Here is an 18,684-nt window from a genome sequence, read left to right on the forward strand (position 1 = left end):
CCACCTCGCCAGGGCCTCCAAAGCACCAGCCGGTGCTCCCAGCACATCTGGCTCTTTGTTACAGAACCGGGAGCAGCACGCTTTAGAAGGGAAGCCAATAGATTCAGAGGTGTCTCAAGCCTTATCTGCAACACGTCTTCATTAAATATTTCATGGAGCAGAAAGCCCACTTCAAAGGAGGAAAGACTTTGCAGCGTCCACAGAAAAACTGGTGTTTCCCTGCCAAAGTGGGAGCCAGCCACGGAGCTTGCACTCCTCACTGGTGTTTTGTTTTCCCCTCTGGGCACATGCCAATTAATTTCAACACAGAAACGTAACTCACAAATGTCCAATCCATACCAGTGGGACAAGGGAACCAGGGCCGAAGCCGGGAGGGAGGAGGCTGCATTGTGAGCACCGAATGTGGGAGGTGGTGCCCTCACTCTGCACTGCGGGCAGCCCTTGCCCCGTTCCTGGGATCCATAGGGAGCCCAGGTACTGCCTGCAGCCTCCCTGAGCCTCCAAATGCCCGGCAAAGGCAAGACTTTCCTGCACAAGTGAGGCTACAACAGGGCCAGTGAGAGAGAAAAAAATTTTCATGGAAAAAAGGAAGCGATTTCTGGGAAAGAAGGTGAGTTTTACACCAATATTTACTTTTTCTCCCTTCCAAAATCCCACTGAAAGGATTTTGAAAGTAAAATAAAAGCACAACACCAAGAATGTACCCTGATATAAACTATGGACTGAAGGTGATGATGTCCCGATGCAGGTGCATCAGTTGTAACAGGTGGGGGTACTGATGATGGAGGCAGCTGTGGACGGGGGTGAGGGTGAAGCTCTGTGCTTTCCTCCTAAGTTTGTTATGAACCTAAAACTGCTCTAAAAATAAAGGTCTTTTTAATTAAAAACTAAAACAAAATAAACCAACAAACATGAAGAAAATGAGCAAGGAGACAAAAGCGACGGAACACTGGAAGCAAGAAAACAAGTGAAGAAGTAACAGACTTAGACCCCAGGCGACGGACGCCTAAGCCTGCAGGGAGCTGAGAAGCAAACCCATTTACGTAATAGGGGGTCCCCAAAAGGCTCGGCACCAGGAATTTCTGGAGTCCTTCATGGGCCCCCCTTAGCTTGTGAGATAAAGTGGGGAGGCAGGAGCTGCATTCTGAGACCACCTGCCCCCAGGTTCACCATCTGAGCTCAAGACACACCTGCTCTGACCTCACAGCAACCCACAGGGTCATTTCTTATTTCCAGCCTCATTTTCCCCAAGTTTCTTTTTTTTTGAAAATGTTCAATCCTACAGAAAAATTAAAGAAAAGGACAATGAATTCCCTTCATTTGATCACTAATGATTATTTTACACATTTTCTTTATATGTGTGTGTGTGCAAGTGTGTGTGGTGTGTAAACCATTTGAAAGTATTTCAGCCTGTATCTCCTAAGAATAAGGACATTCTCCTATACAATCATATAAGAAAAATTGACAATCAGTTTATAATTTTATCTAATATGTAACACGTATTCAAATTTCCCCAATTGTTCCTTTGGGGAAGCTAGAGTGTCCTTTGTAAACAGCTTTGTTTCTTTCTTTGAGTCTAAAACCAACAAAGGTTCACGCGTCGTGTTAGGTGGGGATGCTCTCTGACCTCGTTTAATCTAGACTCCCATTACTTCAAACTGCAGTTATCAGACCAACAGCATCGCATCACCTCAGGTACTGTTAGAAATGCAGAGGCTCAGGCCCAACCCCCCCCCCCACCTTCTGAATCAAAATCTGCCTTTTAACAAGATCGCCAGGTGGTTTGCATGCATGCTGAAGTTTAAAAGCCACTGACCAGGCCAGGCCAGGCTGGCCCCCAGAGCGGGTGTGGACAAGGTCGCTGCTCTCGGGGCAGCGGGATGGAGGTGTCGCGCCACCGCCCAGGGCCCCGCGGGGACAGTGCCTTTGAGGATGAGAGCATGAAGCTCCGGCAGCTGAAACTGGATAATCAGACAGCGCTGCTCGAGAAGAAGCAGAGGAAGAAGCGCCCGGAGCCACTCGTGGCGCAGCCGAACCCGGAAGCCCGGCCACGTGGGTCAAAGCCGAGGGGAAGCGAGGGGCACGCTCCGCCGGTGGAACCTCACGCCCCGCCCAGCGGTGTCATCCTGCATGGCAGTGACGGTCCCGCTGCCCTCCTGAAGCCAGATGCTCAAGACGTGGAAACCAGACTTCACGTTCTCTCAGTAGGATCTTCTGCCAGGGAGGAGGATACTGAAGGAAGTGCTGATGGAGATAGCACTTGGGACCCTGCTTCCAAGCCAGATCTTCAGGAGATTCTCCAGAAACATGGTATCTCAGGGAGTTTGAACTTCGATGAGGAGGAGAGTGATGGGGAGGAAGGAGAAGGGAAAAAAACTAAGATCTCATTGGTCGTATTCAGAGGCAGAGAGACCCAGTTCTGCATCCAGCCAGAAGCCAACCACAGATACAGGAGCTTCTGGAACTGCAGCCCAGGACACTGATAACCAGCTGGGAGAAATAGAGAATTTAGAGGGCTTCTCATACAGTCCTGCCCCTCGAGGTGTCACAGCGAAGTGTCGGATAACTCGGGATAAAAAAGGAATGGATCGGGGGCTTTTCCCCACCTACTATATGCACTTGGAAAAGGACGAAAATCGGAAGGTAGAAAGCGGAAAAAGAGCAAAACATCCTCCTACCTTATCTCCACTGATACAACAGATTTATCTCGTGAAAGGGAAAGTTATATTGGCAAACTCAGGTCCAACCTGATGGGGACCAAGTTTACAGTTTAGGACCATGGCGTCAGCCCGGCCAAGGCCCAGGGTTTGGTAGAAAAGGCCTGCATGCGGCAGGAGCTGGCCGCCGTCTGCTACGTGAGTGCCGCCCCCCGTTTCTTCAGCCTCCTGGCGTCCCAGCCCTGGGCTTGCAGTGCCCCCGCCAAGCTTGTTTCTGTATACTCAAGTTATTTATGAATTGCCAAGTTTAGCTGGATTTACTGTTTCAGCCGGCCCTCACTCACCTCCTCTTCTCTCTTCCCAATGCCGCCGTGTTAACGCAGGCCCTCCTTACCCCGTACCCATTGGCTCGCAGGTACAGTAAATTGGAAGCCGGTCTCTGCTTTTCGCCCTCTCGACCTGGTTCATCCTGCACAGCCGCTGCTGAGCGGTCCAGCTCCAGCGGATGCTGCCCTTCTCCTGCTCCACATCCTCTCAGGCTGCCCCTTGAGCCCAGAATCAAGCCTGGACATGGCACCTTTCCCTCCCAGCTCCCCGGCTGGCACACTCCCTGTGCGCTCCCGTCATTCTAGCTGCTCCTCTCGCGCCTGTGCCCCACCTGAGAGCCTGCCCTTCCCCTCCTTGCCTCTGCCCGTCCACCAGGGTCAGCAGAGGGGTCTCTCCCGACACTAGATGTGCTTGATGCTCCCCTCGGGTCCCCGCGCTTCCTCTACTGCCCCAGACTGCTTCTTCAGCACCATCCTTCTCTACCAGCTCGTAAAGTCCCATTCACTGCTGTCTCCACGTGAACACGGACCTGGCGCGTAGTGGGCATGCGAAGTTGTGGAGTCAAAGAAGTAAGAAGGAGTTAACCTGACTCAGTTGTTACTTTGATCCCGAAGTCCAACTTTCCATCAGTTGGAATTAATCTCATCACTTGATTCCCATGAGATTTTATCTAAGTGACTGAGAATCATTTGACTTAACACTTTATAATGTATAGATGTTTTCTCTTAGCTTCAGGATCAATTAAATATTTTAAGTATGAAAAAAAAAAAGGCAGAGACATACAACACATCCATACACACCACATACACACACGGATGTATATATATAGACACCCACACACATACATCTATACATACCTGTATACACATGTATACACACACACATGTACACATATACACAGCCACACATAAACACACCCTCACACATACATGTGTACACATCCACACACATGCATATATACACAAATACTCGCAACCACACACATACGTACATACACACACACATACACACACATACACACACAACTATAGCCTTTTTGTTTGTTTCTCACAGGCAATGGCTTTCTTTTTTGTCTGAAAGGTCCAGGCCAGTAGCCTTGTAGAAAGCCCCACATTGTGCATTTTTCTACTTGCTTCCTCATGATTCGATTCAGAGTAAACATTTTTGGCAAGAATATTATGTAGATGATGTCATCGACTTCTCACTGTATCACATCAGGAGGCCCGTAACGTCAGGACTTCCCTCTCTTAGAGACACTAGGTTTGATCATCAGTTAAGGTGGTGACTACTATCTTCACCATAAAGGCCCATCTTTCCCACTGTAATTTGTAGTTAATCTGTGGGCTGATTCTCTGGAATCATATTAATATCCTGCTCCCCAATGCCTTTCACCCAACGGTCTCAGCATCCCTTGGGGGCCTTGCACTGGAGGTCGCAAATTGGTAACTTTCTCATTCCTTCTACGTTGATTGCTGGCATTCTGCTGTGAAGTGTTTCTCTCTTCTCCTCTCTCAGCCACCCTCCACCCCCATCTCTCCTGGACTACTATCAACCATGAACTCATAAAAACTGTATTATTCTATCTGATGCTCAAAAACTATCCTTGTGGGAGCCCACACAAGCTGGCGGCCGTCTGTCTTATTCCTTTCTGCATGTCTAGGAGCTGTGTGACTTTGGACAAGTGATTTAACTTCTCTGTTTTTCAGTTTCACCATCTGTTAAACAGATGATAACTGACCATCAGCTGATGGGTTGGTGTAAGAATTCACTGAAGGAATGCGTGTAAAACCCTGGCAACTGTGCCTGCTACATGATAAGCCCTATGTAAGTGCCCGTTATTATATGTATTCTTGTGGTATTTACCATCATCACCACCACCACAAGCCCAGCCTTCTGCACAATGCCAGAGCTCCGCAGGCAGTTTAGAAAGGGAGGAATGGGGGAGGGAGGAGAGGAGAAAGGGTGGGGTAAAAATCTTTAAAGAAGAGAGGACATGTCGGAAAGTCCCAGCACCACCTTCCTCCCCACCCCACCCTCGCTCCCCCACGCATGACCGGGTCCTAGCTACCATCCAGCCCACACCACTGCTCCTGGAAAAATATTTGGTGAACTGAATTAACATGGGGCTCTCAGATAAACCCAAACGCTGGTTGAGAACACGTGTGCTCTTTCCCATCTGCTGCCTTCCAAACAAGGTTGGTCTTATTATTTCAGATGACACGCAGTTCTCTGTAAATTTGCTTGTCGTGCCAATCCAGCTTTTATGTAAGTGTGTTTCATTTCCCTCTGCATACAAGTCACTGATGCAAGGCAGCTACATCCCAGGTCTGCTGTACTCCCTGGAGGATGGCCTCGGACAAGTCTTCAGTTCCTTGACCTCAGCAGGCACCTTGGACCTCTCTGCAGAGACCGTGAAGGGCCTCGGAATGTTGAGGGGTAAGGATGGAAGAGAGGAAGCAAGGAGAGCAGGAAGCGGGTGCCTGTTGAAGCTGGCGATAAGTGCATGAGTTGGTTGTATTATTTTCTCTAATTGCACGTATTTGGGATTTTCCATTCCAACAAGTTGAGGGAGAAAGCCTCTGAGAGCTGGGCATCTCGTGTGAGTTTTGCAGGGTGAATAGGAGTTTCTGATCCAGTGAGAAACAGAAGAACAATCCAGACAGAAAGAGACGTCACAGGAGAAGAGCCCACAGAGAAGTACAGCCCGGTAGAAGGTTGCTCTGTTTCAACGTCAACCAGTGAACTGCGATTGGATGCTGGCACTACCCACCCAGTTAGTGCAGACGCCACAAGTTAAGCAGGCGTCCTGACAAGACTTGCTCTCACTTCAGACACCAACTACAAGTGGGGTCCCAGGCCACCCATGCTTCTGCCCAACTGGTTTCAAATTGGGGGGGATGTTCCTATGTCCCCCTTTGATAATTCACTACAACAGCTCACAGAACTCAGCAAAGTGCTCTACTCATTATTAGAGTTTTATTATAAAAGATACAGATCAGGACCAGCCTAATAATGAAACACACCAGACAGGTCTGGGATGGGAAGGACCCAGACGCTGAGCCCCCACGTCCTCTCCCTGTGCGAGTCAGGATTGTCCCCCTCCAGGCACATGGACGGGCTCAGCAACCGGGAAGCTCCACCGAGCTTCAGTGTCCAGCATTTTTATTGGGGTTTCGTTACAGAGAGATGATTACTAACTCAGTCTCCAGACCCTCCCCACAGCTCGGAGGGCAGGCTGGTTCAAAGCTCCAACCCTCTAATCATGCAGGTGGTCTTTCTGGGGACCCATCTGCACACTGAGTCAACTCATCTCATTAGCATAACTTAGGTTTAATTTAAGGGGCTCATGAATTACAAAGGTACTCCCACCACTTGAGAAATTCGTTTCAGAAGCTCTATGCCAGCAACCCAGGATAAAGTCCAGACGAATTCCTTATTATACAACAAGGGTACATGCAGTGGAGAACATGAGGCAACAGGCAGGCACCAAGGACAGGCTCTGCTCTGTGTGTTCTATCTGCACGAGACATCACTCAGTCCTCACGGCTCACTGCAAGGTGTGTGTGCAGGGGAGGGAGAAAGTGACAGAAAGCAGGAATGGGAAGAAGGGAGAGAGATGGAGGGACAGAGAGAGGAAGGTGGGGGAGAGAGAGTGGGCAAAAGAGAGAGAGAGCTGGTGGGAGGCAGAGGCGGGAAGGAAAGAGAGGAAGAGAAGGATTTCAACTTCATTTTACAGGAGTCTGAGCCCCAGAGAGAGTGAATGTCAAGTCCAAAATTACTTGGGTATTAGAAGGCAGCAACAAGACTCAAATCTAGGCCAACTGGACTCCCACCTGTGCTTTTTCAGTCTGGAGCAGAGGACAAAAGTGAGCTTAGGAAGGATCGTGTATAACAAAGGTGCTGAGACTTTATTCTGTTGGGTAATAAGAACGGGCAGAGGTTTGCAGGCAGGGAATGCAGTTAAGACCTGCACCCGCAGCTCCATGGGACGTGGAAAGGAGGGAGCCGGCAGGAGTGGGAGGGCAAAGAGAAGAACTGGGTCCAGATGGGCCCAGAGGAGGCCCAAACTAGAGGAGTCAGGGAGGTGATGGGGTGGGGAGCCAGACCAGACACAAGGGATGGGCTGCAGGCGGACCAACTCCCATGTAGGAGCAGGGACCCTTTCCCTGCCATCTAAATGCAAGTGGGCCCACTATGTTACACAATACCCAGCCTCTGCTTTCTATACGTGCATGTCAGACAATTCTGCTCTTATGCAAGCCCACGTGTAATCCTTGCAGCATCCCAGATGTCACTGGTGCAGAGAATCCAACCAGTTCCCCTTTCCCCTTGACAGTGTACACTAAACCTTCCTACAGTAGACAGCCTGCTGGCACTTTCCCCCACCCAGAGTTGTCATGGGAGATCTACAAAGAACCAAGAGAAGTGACTTGAGGCTTTGGCACAACATCCTGGACAGGCCAGGCCAAGTATTCGTGGGCAGCCCAACTCATCTCCTTTGGAGAGCCACACCCCACCCCCTTGCTTGGGGTTCTAGAGCAAATGTTTGGGACGGTACACCTCACACACACTTGCTGCAGTGAAGGGCTTACAGCCAGGCTCGGCCAAACTTGCTTCTTCATCCCCCAGCGACAGTGATTGGTCCAAGGGAAGCCAATCAGAATCCTTCCTTGGAAGTGAAGGGCAGCCCTGTCCCCGTTTGGGTTTCTACCACTACCAGTCACATCCTCTAAAGGCAGGGAGCACACCAGTCCAGCAGCACCAAGAAGGCACTGGGGCGGGGGTGGGGAGAGACAGGGGACAACGTCTGAGAGGCCCGGGCTCAACCCGTGAACTTCCAAGTTACATGAATCAATTATTTTTTTCTTTCAAGATAGTCTGAAGCAAGTTTCTGTCCCCTGATTCCAGACAGGACCTGCTAATCCATGACATGGCTTTGAATCAAATGTTACACCACCTTCACCACGTCCCCTAGGCTCTCTGGTGTCTGGGGCAGTGTTCTGATCCGTTTGTTTACTATTGGTCCTGGCCTGGGGAAAGAGACCTGGGTGCTACAGGGTTTAGAAACTCACATGAGCAGCGGGCTGGCAGATGGGAAGGGTCTCGCATCTCAGCACGAAAACCCTTGCAGCGCACCTTGCAGGGAGGCAGTCAAGGAGAGCCAATCTGTGGAAGGCAGGTGCTCAGGGCCGAGTGTGAGGGACCGGGATGCAAACGGGCTGTCAGCAAAGAAATCGATGGTAAAGGGAACGCCTACCAAGCGGCATCAAGGGGTTGGGCAGGGAATGAGAGGAGGTAGCAGGAGCTCGGACTAGACAGAGAGGAAATAAGAAGAGTGCATTTCCGCTCGAAATAAGGTAACTGGCCCAGAATTCTGTGTGCTAACTTTTGCCCCAGCTCCTAGTAGAGAGATTCCACACACAAACCTGGGCTATAACACAGCGGTAGATTCCACCGGACCCAGACTGGGAGCAGAGAATCCCAGACCATGTTTTTCATTTATAATTGTTCTTGTTAATAACCGGCGGCAGCAGGAGCCACAGCGAACAGCCAGTGGACTGTGTGTGCTGCGCAGCGCGCTCATAGCCTCTGTTAATACCGGATTCGGTCCTTGGGTCCTTGTTCAGCTCGGTCAGGTGGGAAGTGGGATCCCATTTCCCAGGTGAGGATGCTAACGCTTGAGAGGTTAAGTAATTCGTTCCCAGCTTCTCAGCTTCTAAGTGGTAAAGCCATTACACAGATAGGAAGACTAAGGCCCACAGAGAGAAAGTGACTCGCTCCATGTCCCACAGCAAGTCAAGCTAGAAGGATTCCTACTCAAACTCACAACTCAGGGTTCTCGGTCCAGTGCTCTTCTCCCGGCAGACCTGAACTATTTCAGCAGCACCAAGGGAACACCATCCAGAGAACAGGCTGTACCATTAGGCTGACTGCTGTTCTGCATTCTTGGATCCTTCCATGAGAATTTTAGCCAATGCCAAGGGTTCAGAGGAGGGGTACTTTCGGGGTGGATGAACCAGAGGCTGTAAATTGGCAATCCACGGGCTGGTCAGAAGCGTTTTTGTTTTGCCTGCAGAGTGGTATACGAATTTGATTCAATACTTAAAAATTGAGGGCTTCCCTGGTGGCGCAGCGGTTGAGAATCCGCCTGCCAATGCAGGGGACACGGGTTCGAGCCCTGGTCTGGGAGGATCCCACATGCCGCGGAGCAACTGGGCCCGTGAGCCACAACTGCTGAGCCTGCGCGTCTGGAGCCTGTGCTCCGCAACAAGAGAGGCCGCGACAGTGAGAGGCCCGCGCACCGTGATGAAGAGTGGCCCCCGCTTGCCGCAACTAGAGAAAGCCCTCGCACAGAAACGAAGACCCAACACAGCCAAAAATAAATAAATTAATTAATTAATTTTAAAAAAAATTTAAAAATTGAGAGGTTCCACACACGAATCTGGGCTATAACACAGCGGTAGATTCCACCACACCCAGACCGGGAGCAGAGTATCAACCAAGCACAGTGAGTGATGAAGCAGAGTTCATCCTCCCTACCTCCATCTCCATTCAGAAAACTCGGGCTTTCCTACCGTGTTCGTACATAGGATCTGATAGAACTAGAAAATGATGCAACCCCTGCGTCAAGTTGATCCTTTATGACAGTCAGATGGTCTTCTGCAAAGCTGCTGTGCATAACAGAAAACTCCCAACCCCCAGTGGTACAAAAATACTTATTACTCTAAGGTATGTAGATTTCAGGGGATGCTCTACTTCTGGCTTTGTGGGGTGTGGGGCGAGCTCGGGTCTGCTCCACATCTCTCTCCAGGACCAGCAACTCATCTGGGCAGTCCCTTCTCCTAGCAAATGGCAGAAATGCAAGTCTGGGCAAAATTACACAAGTACGACTCTGCTTTTGTGCATCTACTAGCATTTTATTGGCTAACAGCCCATTACCACACCCAGAGTCAATGGAGTAGAGAAAAATACTCCACCTTCTCTGTAGAAAGACACTACAAAGTCCTAGGGCAAACAGAAAGTCACAAAAATTATAATAAAAAAAAAAATCCCACAAGGACTCAGAGGCAAAAAATATACAAACCAATTTTCACTGCAAAGTAAAGGAGCTGTTACAGTGGAGGATTACTGGACTGAATGTCAATATTATGACATAGTATGAGTGTGTTTCGTGTTTGGTGAATGCAATCATTGTTGCTTTTGTTGTGGTCATCCATTTACAATGCTTGGTGTCAGTTTATTTATCTCTTGTAAAAATAAAATACAGTGTGTGTGTGTGAAAAAAAAAAAAGAAATTAGTAGGAATTCAAAAAAAAAAAAAAAGCCCTAGGGCAAGGGGTGTGGGTGTATAATCCTATCACAAGGAGGGAGTGAAGCCTTGGGACTGATCAATCTACGACACTCATAATGCTTCAGCCCTTTCAGTCACTGATTTGCCACGCTGTTGGGCCCTGCGGGAAAGGAGGACAGAGATGTGATGGGGTGGGTTGCAGTCTGTCTGCACTACGCCGGAAGACTGTGCTCAGAGCTAAATAGAGAACAAGAGGCCGCAGTGGAAAAATGCACTGGAGAGAGGGGAACAGCCCATGCCTCTGGAAAAGAAGGACAGCGCTCGGGTTCCGTGATCCGGGGACCTGCGGCAGGAGGCAAGTGTCAGAGCACAAGGTACGGCTGCTCTCACCACCTGAGAGCCAGCCAAGGCTAATGCGGAGGAGGTCTGAGGAGGGGGCCCCCGTGGGCGGACAGGGCCACGGCACCAGAGGCACTTCTCGCTAATAGGCCTGCTTCAGACAGTGACTCACCAAGCGCGGGGATGGATCCCAAGCCCAGTGAGGGTCCTGCAGTCCTCAGGTCAGGGCTCAGAGAGGACCAAGCCCTGGGCAGTCAGCCAGACCAGATTCTGCCGGGATGTCTCTGAAAACCTCCTGCAGCCTGAGTCACTGAGGCTTTGAAAGCTCTGCTTTAACCCACTTCAAGTCTCGGGCTTTACTTGAGAAAAGTTGTACAACAAGAAAGAAGAGAAAAGAAAAGGTGGTGACTGGAAAGGGATTTTTACAAATACACAGACTGGGTCTTCTAAGGGAGGGCAATTCCTTGGTGGGCACGGTTGTCCTGGGCTAGAGAGAGAGACCACCCAGCCCTCTCTCTTTGGAGAAGCCTGGCAGAGCAACATCCTGGCTTCCTCGGCAACACTGACCAACAAGAAGTGAATTACGTCTCCATCAGCATTTATATGCCTCACGTGCGGCTGCGGTGGCTTGGGATGGACAAAGATTCTTCTCTCCCCCAAACTGGCCCCTGAAGCCAAGAAGTCCCACCAACCCCAACCTTCAGTAGCCAAATCAGCTCGAGCACATGCTCGGGAAGAAAACACATAATAAACGTCAAAGCTGAGCTCAGCTCCTGGAATTCAAAATCATGTAGCTGGTCCAAACTCGTGAGAATAGCATAAATGAACAAGTTCACTTCCGTAACTTTACAGATGGAGCAGCTGAGGCTTTGGGTTCAAGCAGGTCTTCAAACATTAGTTTTCCTCTAAGAATGGGAATAAATAAAATGAGGACTTTGGGGCAGACACTATGTTGAGGACCACGGCAGCTGCCAGCCCCTGGTCTTACCCTTTGTAAGAGTAAGGCACTCTCTGCCCATGCTTTCACCTCTGCCTGCTCACCCTTCCTCCCTGTACCATCCTTTGCTTGTCCGGGTCCTATGGAACCTTCAAGACACAGCCTGGGAAATACCTACTCTAGGAAGCCCAACTTTTCCCCTCCTCACCCTCCCAGCTCTTGTCCTGCTGGACCCAACGTCTCCCCTTCTGGGGTCCCAAAACACCTTCCTTTCTCATTCACCGAATGAGATAATGTGTCTTGTTTCTTTTTCCACATAAGCCTGTGCGAGGCAGGGACCGTTTATATTTTATTAACACTAGGAAGTACACAGCCCTTGTGTAGTTCATGCTATAGAGTAGATACCCCATCCACATGTGGACTAAATGAATGGGGGATGCTTATTATGCATATGATGAAGAGTACATTTGGTAAGTCATAAAGCACAGACCCACCGCCCAGAGCAGCTACAGCCGGCAGTGGGTGCTCGATAAAACTTAGTTTGAATACAACTAAAAGGCCAGCCGGAACCCCCAGATGGCCGAGGACATCCTGATGGTGCCCAGGGGAATCTGACGGTGAACGCCATTAAGCACATCCATAAATCCAGCAGCGTCTCTGGGCCTCAGCCCAGAGGAGTTCATGCACCCACAGCCGTGGTCCTGCAAGAATAATGATGAGGGAGGAAGAGTAATCAAGAGAGGATGATGGAATAACTGAGCAGCCATCAGAGCATTACCAGGGCCTCGGGGAACCCCGGGCACCTCGGGCAGGGCCGGGAGGAAAGCAGAAATCAGGAGGGCTTGTCAGAAACCAATGGCATGGGCGGAGAAGTCCAAGGTTGGAAGAAGGGGCTGTTTTTCTCCAGATGACTTCCAGGAGCTTCCGAGCGGGGCCATTACAATGATGCATAGCTGGAGGGGCCTTCAGAGAGGCTGCCTCCTCTTGAGGACAAAATATTAAGCCATCGGTCAAATTTAAACACCCTCCCATCAAGAGTCTGGTAGAGGATAAAGGACTGTGATTCTCCATCATCCGCAGCTTAAGAACCAGCCCAGGAGGGAATGCCCAGGGGAGGGTCATTGATGGGGGGTCTCAGGTGAAGTGTGTGACTTAGGGAGGGACTGTGGCAGGGACAGCTACTCTCCCATCATCAGGGGGCCACTGGGTTACAGCCCTGCCCCAGAGAGAAGTGGTGAAAGGGGCGGGAGTTATTAATTCTCGAATGCTCTGAATGTCCATTGGCCCCTGTGGCAGATCCATATCTCAATAGCACTAGCTACCGCGAATTGAGACCCACCCACACATTAAACATTTTGGACCCTGGTCCTCATCTCCACCAAGGAAGGGATGGCACTCCCACCTTAGGGAGACTGAGTCACTGGGTCACAGCTTGGCACTACTAACTGGTCCCACATTGCGCATCCAGAAAATGTTGGAGGGCTGGGATTTGAACCCATGGATCCACCCCAAAGCTCACTGTCTTTCCTCAGCCCCACGCTGGCTGTTTGCTCTCATCACACTTCTCCCCCCGCAGGCAGAGGCTAACGTGTTCTGGCTCAGGATGGGCGGAGGGCCTCCAGCTCAACAGGCACGTGGTTCATCCTCTTGTTACCTCCTGGCCCCACTGATCAGCCCACCCGTATCTGCCGCCTGACTATGTCCCGAGCTCTGTGCCGGCACCAGGTAGGGGAGGAGCGAGGACGGCCGCCCCGAGGCAACTCCAGCTCCTTAAGATGTTCACGAACCCTCACTCTTAACTGTCAGAGCAAATTCTGCGAGGTGAGAATGGCCCTCTCCATTCTGCCAACCGAGAAACAGCGGCTCAGAGGGGCGCCGGGAAGGACTGTGTGTTTCTCCCTGCCCCACGCGAGGAACTCAGCACACCTTATATATGTAGGCGGAGCAGCGGAGCCCTCAAGGTGATGTGGATGACAGAAAGAATAACTGCTCAAACTGGGGCCTCAGACCCACTTTCCCTGCCTCCTCCATCACCCAAATGCGGATTTTTTTTCTCTCTTACTGCTGTAGACTGAATTTGCCTCCACCCCCCAAATTCACATAATGAAGCCCTGACCCGCAATGAGACTGCCCTTGGAGATGGGGCCTTTCAGGTGGTATTTAAGGTTAACTGAGGTCATGAGGCCGAGGCCCTATCCTGTAGGACACCAGAGCTGGCTGTCTCTCTGTCTCTGTCTCTCTCTCCATGTGTACACACAGGCCAAGCGAGGACACAGGGAGAAGGCGGCCATCTGCAAGTCAGGAAGAGAGGCCTCGTCGGGCATCAACCCTGTGGGCACCTTGATGTTGAACATCCAGCCTCCAGAACTGTCAGAAAATAAAATTCTATTGTTTAAGCTACCCAGTCGGTGGATCCTGTTATGGCAGCCTGAGCTGACCCTACAGCTACTTTCAAGACTGTCTCTTTCTTCAGCCTGTAGGGTTTTTGTACACCCCTCACATCCTCTTGTTCTCCTCAGATCACGGCCAGCTTCTCTGGCTCCATCTTGCTGATGAGGCTCTTACTGGTATCTGGTCTGTGCATGCCACGAGGGCCTCCCTATTCCTGGAGCCGAGGTGGGAGGAGGCTGTCTGAAGCCTTTCCCAAGCCTCTCATGCTGCTTATGGCAGCAGTGGGCAAATCCCTCATGAAGAGCCTGGACGTTAAGTGGGACCAAGGGTGCTTCGGGCTACAGTGGTGGAGGGGAGCCTGGTCACAGTGCAGTGTCACTGTCACCAAGGTGGGACCATTTCTCACTGCAGAAGTCAGAGAGTCACCAGACACTAGAACCACATGATAAAGCGGACACAGCATGGACTTGACTTCTGGCTCTGCCACTTGCTGAGAGACTGGTAGTCAATAGGGCTATGCGCCAGCATCCTGGCACCCTCCTTTCAGGTGGGTGGTAGGATTGATCTTCCCGCCTCCTGGATGTTGGGTGTGGCCATACGACTTGCTAAAGCCACTGAAATGAGACCTTTGAGGGCCAAGGCTTGCCTCACTACACTTCCTTTTCCCTCTGGCATGGCAAACAAGGTTCCATACGGTGGCTGCTCCATCAGCCTGGGTTCCTAAATGAGCAAAAGAGCACGGAGCAGAACGCATCGCTGTCCCGTGGTGGACACACAGAGTGAGCAAGAAATAAACCTCTGTTTTCAGTCACAAAGATTCAGGGGCTGTTTGTTGCTACAGCATAACCTAGCTCATCCTGAGTGATACAGAGACACTGATTAAATCACAGTCTCCTTGAGACTTCATTTCTGCACCTGTAAAATGGAGATAATAGTATCTCACTCACAAAGTTTTTGGGAGATAATACATACCATGCTTGGTACATAGTAGGTCTTTGACAAACGTTAGCTCTCTCTCTTTCCCTTCTCTGCACTGTTTTCCCCCAAATCCTTCGTGATGGCATTAGACATTTTGAGGCACCATTCCTTTAGGACAGATGCTCAGGCACATCCATCTATGTGTCCCTAGGACCTTGTACTATGTTGGCATCACAGCAAGTACGCAGTAAGTACATATTATTGAACGCTTATATAGCAACTCAACTCTGACCAAGTTGTTAACTCTGTGCTGAGTACCAGATTCTGAGGTCTCTGATAATCTCTCCTGCCTCTCACCTTCCAGGATATACATTTTTACCTTCTTCCCAGATCAAGATGGCACAAAATCCTAGACTCCTGGGGCTAGATGGGCAAATAAGTCCCCTTCTTTCATGCAGTAGTGGGATTCCCTCCGCAAGAGCCCTGCTGATCGATTTCTCAATCTCTGCCGAGACACTTTCAGCAACAGAGAACTTACTTCCTACAAAATGCTCTTCTATATTTGGAATTAGGAGGTAGGTTTGGTTCTGGGCCAAATCCACAGGCCCTTCTAGCTACTCTACAAAGCATGTGCCATTATTATCACCCCATCATAAGATGGGACTCTAGGAAATCACGGTTCAGAGAAGCAGATCAATTTGCCCAAGGTCACACACCCAGTGCATTATCTTGTAGCCACACAAATAGTACACACTTGAGAAATGTTAACAGACTGATTCACAGCTCAGTCCTGGGAGGGCCATTCCTAGCGACTCCAAATCTTCATGTAAACACCCCCCCAGAATTTCCACCTTGGCTTTTGGGAACCTTAACAATGCAAACAGCCCTTCAGCACTGTTAAGACATAAATCTCAATAAATGATTTCCAATAACACAGTCCTTGCCAGGAAAGGAAACATTTACACTGCTGCTTGAGCATAATATAGGTTAATATTTCAGGATGCATTAAATGTGTAAATGTTTAGAGTGTGGTGAAGTTCTGGTTGTGAGTCAGGGCACTCTTCAGAAAAGACCAGATGCTGAAGGGAAGGGGATATTTTTAGACCTGGACCCAACCTGACACTACCCGTAAGTACTTCGTGTTAGTGGGCACAGTGCGCAAGGCAGGAAAATAACATGTTGGTTTCAAACAGATGCTCCTGAACCTTTAGTACAAGCTGATGACTTCAAGATGGGCTGGCTGCTTTGTGGCTTCTCTGGAGACAGTCGAAATTAGGATGGGATTTGGTGCATGACAAAGCACCAAACCTGCCCAAGATATGCCTGAAAAACTAAAGAATGGAGATGCGTCAGACGAGCCACTGCTGAAATCAAAGGCACATGCGGGAGACTGGAATATTCAGTTGGCCTCTGGAGGAAGCAAAAGGAGGAAGACAAGATGGGGGATGAGATGAGAATGCTGATGGGTGATATATTTTAAATAAATATGAGATTGAGACAGATGAAATTGCTGATATTTGACGTTTGTTGCCCCAAAATATGATACTTCCATATGGATTAATCTAATAATAGATATATTAATACATATTAATTTCTATTAATATAACCACCACACATCCCAGTCAGCACCCACCACTGTGTCAGAGTGGAGTGGCAGACACATAACTGTCCACAATGTGAGGCCACGGTCCACAGTACAGAACACCAGCCACATAAACTTTGGAGTTTATGCGCTGAAGTGAAAAGACCCAAATATTTTTGTCAAGATAGAAAAAAAAAAAAAAAAGACAGAAAGGATATGCTGTAATCTGAATTTTTATATACCTCCCCAAATTCATATGTTGAAATCCTAACCCCCCAAGATGATAGCATTAGGAGGTGGGGCCTTTGAGAGGTTCTCAGGTCCTGAGGGTGGAACCCTCATGAATGGGATTACTGCCCTCATCACAGAGGCTCCAGAGAGATCCTTAGCCCCTTCCACGATATAAGGAGGACACAGCACAAAGGTGCTGGCTGTGAACCAGTAAAGGACCTTCACCAGAGGATGACCACGTTGGCACCTTGATCTTGGAACTTCCCAGCCTCCAGAAGTGTGAGCAATAAACGTCTGTTGTTTAAGAGTCACCCAGCCAGTAGTATTTTTTTACAGCAACCCAGATGGACTAAGACAGGACAGTACCCTCAGGGGGAAAGACCACTTAAAACCCCAACCAAGCTGACTGAGCCTGGCAACTTTTGCAGTTTCTATTACCGATGTCCTAGCACATTAGCCGTGGGGCAGGGAGCCCAGGGCAGCGCTGAGAAGCCCCACCTCTGCAGTCATACTGCCTGGGTTCAGGTGCTGGTTGTGCACTTTACAAGTGGTAGTGGGTTAAATGGTGGCCCCCAAAAGATATGTCCGTGTCTTAACTCCCGGAACCTGTGACTATTATACCTTATATGAAGAAAGTTGGCTTAGGGTAAGGATCCTAAGAAGAATTTATCTTGGATTATCCATAAAGGCCCTAAATCCAATGGCATGTGTCCTTATAGGAGACAGACACAGAGAGGAACAGACACCACCCACGAAGAGGAGGAGGCGATGTGACCACATAGAGTGATGCGGCCACAAGCTAAGGAATGCCAGAGCCACCAGAAGCTTGAAGAGGCAAGGATGGAATCCTCTCCAAAGGTACAGCCCCACTGACACCTTGATTTCAGACTTCAGCCCTCCAGAACTGCAAGAGATTAGATTTCCATTGTTTTAACCCACCAAGTTTGAGGTCATTTGTCACAGAGGCCACAGGAAACTCATACAGAAGCCCTCTGCTTCAATGCTCTCGTCTGTAAAATGGGATAATAACTTCACGAGAGGATGCAGATGAAGGTTTTAGCATGACACCTGGTATGCACTAAGCACTCTGTAAAAGTATGATGTAATTGGCAAACCACAGCAGGGACAGAGAGTCGAATCAGATCCAGGGAAATGGAGATAACTACCTGCCGTGTATGCATCTGGTGCTTCAAAGATGTGATACCGCCAAGTGTGAGACGGGAGGTGTTCCTGGAGGAGACCAGACCCCCTTTCCCAAGCCCCGGTCTCAAGTCACAACTGGGAGCTGAGAGCCCTTCTCCGATAACCCTCAGACAACCGCCAGCAAAACCTGCTCTGGTTAAAAATGTATATATATTTATATGAAAGTATTCTGGAGGAGTCCATTTCCTTACAGAACTGCGTATCGTACACAATTTCAGCACTTGGGAATCTGGTATTTTGAGCTTGTTCAACCAATGGAAAAGGTGTCTTTCAAAAAGGTAGTCATTTAAAAAATAGGACACAAGGGAAGAAAATGGTTATTAAAAATGCTTAAGAGCCTTCCTGAACTTCAAGTGGGCTCTTCACAACAATAATACTGATGATTTAAGGGAAAAATGAATCAAGACTCTATTGATTAAATGTCCCTTAAATTATGTGTGGGTTTTAAATGTGTGGCAGTATGCAAAGCATGTTGGAGATAAAACGTTTGAAAAATCACCCAAGACCTTTAAAGAACTGGGAATGTAGCTGCAGCTTCAGCCCCGGGAGCGAACAGCCTGGGCAACAGAGAGCAGAAAGGGCAAACCCAGAACCCTCAAGAGCATCTGTGATCTAGGCCAGGGACACCTAATCCCAGGGCCCCGACAGCAGGCAGTGATGTCTACTTCCTGCTGAGGTGGCACTGGTCCTCCCAAGCCCTGGTGTTGGCTCTGCACCAATAACCTCAACATCATTCATTCCAGAAGCATTTGCTGAACACCTCCTGGGTGCCAAGCACCATGCTTGGAGCCGGGGGATACGCAGCACA

At 49.5% G+C, this 18,684-nt stretch overlaps 1 protein-coding gene, 2 long non-coding RNA genes and 1 pseudogene across 4 annotated transcripts in view; 3 read left to right on the forward strand and 1 right to left on the reverse strand.

The window, feature by feature from the left end:
- LOC309649477 (uncharacterized protein) overlaps positions 1 to 18,684 on the reverse strand; it is a 664,470-nt gene that overhangs the window by 419,310 nt on the left and 226,476 nt on the right. The window lies entirely within an intron of this gene.
- LOC309649497 overlaps positions 1 to 18,684 on the forward strand; it is a 431,245-nt gene that overhangs the window by 302,070 nt on the left and 110,491 nt on the right. The window lies entirely within an intron of this gene.
- Positions 1 to 18,684, forward strand: part of LOC309649495 — a 151,833-nt gene that overhangs the window by 64,613 nt on the left and 68,536 nt on the right. The gene's annotated exons all lie outside the window — the stretch shown is intronic.
- Positions 874 to 3,791, forward strand: LOC309648374 (tubby-related protein 3-like; annotated as a pseudogene). The gene is made up of 2 exons (XR_014268685.1): positions 874 to 2,855; positions 3,041 to 3,791. The product of XR_014268685.1 is annotated as a tubby-related protein 3-like (transcript).

This window comes from Balaenoptera physalus, assembly GCF_965194825.1.
Source record: "Balaenoptera physalus genome assembly, chromosome: 19".
NCBI lineage: Eukaryota > Metazoa > Chordata > Mammalia > Artiodactyla > Balaenopteridae > Balaenoptera > Balaenoptera physalus.